The following is a 2,981-nucleotide window of genomic DNA, read 5'->3' as shown; positions in this document are numbered from 1 at the left end:
TGCTTAATTTGTCATCCATACTTATTGAAACAACCACACACACACTCTTTGTTGCAATACATGTTTTTCCCCTCATTAATCATTCATTAAAAATGTAGAAAAGTATGTTTAGTGGTGATCTCTAAATCCCAAGATCTCTCTCTCTCTCTTTTATTCTCCTTATTCCATTATTGTTTACTTTAGTTTAATTTGTATCTAGTGTAATTCACCCAACCAACCACTATTTTGATTATTTGACCTACTAATCATAATCTTGATTTCTCAACCTAATACGACCCTCAATCCATTGGGACGATCCTTACTCACCCTAACTATATTTTTAGTGAAAGGTAGTAGTGATAATTTCTAAATGTAAAACTTGGCCACATTCATCATAGCACTACACCGCTATATCTTTTGGTGGTGTGCACAAACTGTGTGGGTTCCAGGAGTGACGACACCCGGACGAACCACCAAGTTTTTGGCGTCGTTGCCGGGGATTGATTGATTGATTGGCAACGTCGTATTTGTGGAATCAATTAGGAATTAGTACTCCTTTGATCGTGTCTTTACTTTATTTTCATTTCAATTTTTTGTTACTTGTTGTGTTGGTTCTTGTTTGACAAGGTGCATTGAGCTAGGAAGCAATAACATCCAAGCAAAGGAGCTAAGCAAACAAGGAAAAAAAAAATAAAATAAAAAAAATAAAAAAATAAAATTTGCCTAGCTAAAAGCTAAAAATTTGGAGTTGAAGTGCTAAAGGACTTTTGTGAGCTTTTTCTTACTCAACCCCTTAGTTAAATCGTCGGCCCGCATGGAGGCTTGTATTTCAATTCTTAGATAAATCGTGAGCCCGCGTGGAGGAAATTTACTTTTCTTGCATATTGTTGTTAAAACATAGGAGTATGAGAACATTGTATGTGGAGGAAGTTTGTTGGTTATTGACTTGTTGTGAAGGTGAAGTGTTTGTCATTATTTCTTGTCGTGTTGCATTGTGCATGCATGGTCGTAGATCATTGAGACCCACTCTTATCCCTTTAAATTTTCATATTGAATCAATTGTTCAAAACCCTAGGGGAAGAGGTAGTTCTAGTCAATCCATTTCATCAATGGAAGGACATAATGAGGACCTTAGTCACATAGACCAATAAGGTATCCTCCACCCCAATATGCATCATGATAACATACAAGTTCCATTAGGCATGCCAAGACCATTCGTTCATCCACCGCAACAATAAGGCCAAGTCCCATTGGGGATGCCAAGGCCAATCTACGCTCCACCACCTCCTATCATTCAAGGCAATCAAGGTGCCCATATTGCACCTCCAATTGCTAATCCTCCCCTTACTTTAAGAGATCACTATGTGCCTAATGAATATAATGCACTCACATGCATCCAATTGCCACAATTTAGAGCACACCACTATGAAATCAAGCCACAAACCATTCAAATGCTTCCTAACTATCATGGACTTCCAAGTGAAGAACCTTACAAGCATTTGGATGAGTTTCTTGAAGTATGTTCCACCGTGAAATACACGGACATGCCGAAAGAGGTGTTAAGGCTTAAACTTTTTCCATTCACCCTTAAAGACAAGACAAAATATTGGTTTAACAATCTTAGGCCTTTTTCAATAACTTCTTGGGCAGAAATGCAACAAGAGTTCTTGAAAAAGTAATATCCGGTTTCTAAGACCAATACCATGAGAACTTTAGTTAGAGAATTTTCATATGGAGATGGGGAAACATTTCATGAGGCATGGGAACGCTTTAATGAATTGCTTAGGAAGTGTCCACATCATGACATGCCCAAATGGCAATTAGTTCAATATTTCTTTGAGAGGTTATCGAATAATTACAAGGGCATGGTTGATGCTTCCATGGGTGGCTCTTATATTGATAGGCATGAGGATGACGTGTGGCGTCTTTATGAGAGTATGAGTGAAAATTCTTTGTATCGTACCTTATCTTCGAAGAATGGTAGAAATTCTAGTGGTAGGAAGAGTGTTGGCTTACATCAAGTCTACCACTCTAATGAAATTACCGCCGAGATAAAATTATTATCTCAAAGGTTTGATCAATTTTAGATCAACCAAAACTCAGCGAATCAAGTATCTTCCTTCCCTAACTATTCTCATCATATATCTAATGAGACATGTATGACTTGTTCAAGTATTTTACATTCTACTTCCAATTGTCCCCGTGGACATGTGCAAGGTAAGCATCATGAACAAGTAAATACAACATTTATGAATCAAGGGAATAATCCTTATGGCAATCACTATAATCCTAGTTGGAGGAATCACCCGAATTTCTCTTAGAAAAACCAAGGGGAAGGCTCAAACCCTCCCTAAGGCGGTTTCCAAGGGAAATACATTCCACCTCCACTACAAAGCCAAATTTCCCAAGGTTTTAGATCATCATACCAATCACAAGGAAACCAATTCTCTAATTCTCATTTTCCTAATCAACCATCATATTCCCAAGGAAATGTTAGAAGTCCCGCTTTTGAAAAGAAAATTTTGACCGCTTTGGGCACTTTAGAGGCAAACACATAATTGTTTCATTCTCACTCTCAATCCATTGCAAAGCTAGAAACCCAAGTAGGGCAAATAGCTAGTACTTTAAATACAAGAGAGAAAGGGAAAATGTCTTTGAATGCCCCACCTAAGCAACAATGTGTTGTGGAGAGTCATTCCTCATTGGAAGGTCTCACAATAGAGCATGTCAATGCGGTGACTACCTTAAGAAGTGGGAAGATTGTGGACAACCAAGTAGGTATATCCAATGAAGAGAGTCAACCGGTGCAACCAAAAGTTGACACCCGTCCCGTTTCATATCATATTCCTCCTTCATTACATATGCATGATCTTTCAAATGAGAATGTGTTGAAAAGTGATTTGAAAAGTGATTTTGAAAAGAAAGATTCGCAAAATGATTTCAAAACTTCTTGTGTTGAAGAAACTTCAAAGAAAAATTCTGAAAAGGTTTTTGAACCAAAA

General features: G+C 37.6%; 1 pseudogene; it reads right to left on the bottom strand.

Moving 5' to 3' along the window:
- Window positions 1-1,687: 1,687 nt before the first annotated feature.
- On the bottom strand, window positions 1,688-1,786 carry LOC132297920 (small nucleolar RNA R71; annotated as a pseudogene).
- Window positions 1,787-2,981: the final 1,195 nt, after the last annotated feature.

Source organism: Cornus florida, unplaced genomic scaffold (assembly GCF_030987335.1).
Source record: "Cornus florida cultivar Cherokee Brave unplaced genomic scaffold, ASM3098733v1 CherokeeBrave_3.0.0_Hap2_Chr02, whole genome shotgun sequence".
Classification (NCBI taxonomy): domain Eukaryota; kingdom Viridiplantae; phylum Streptophyta; class Magnoliopsida; order Cornales; family Cornaceae; genus Cornus; species Cornus florida.
The sequence above is the reverse complement of the archived record's forward strand: the minus strand, read 5'-3'. Positions and strand labels throughout refer to the sequence as shown.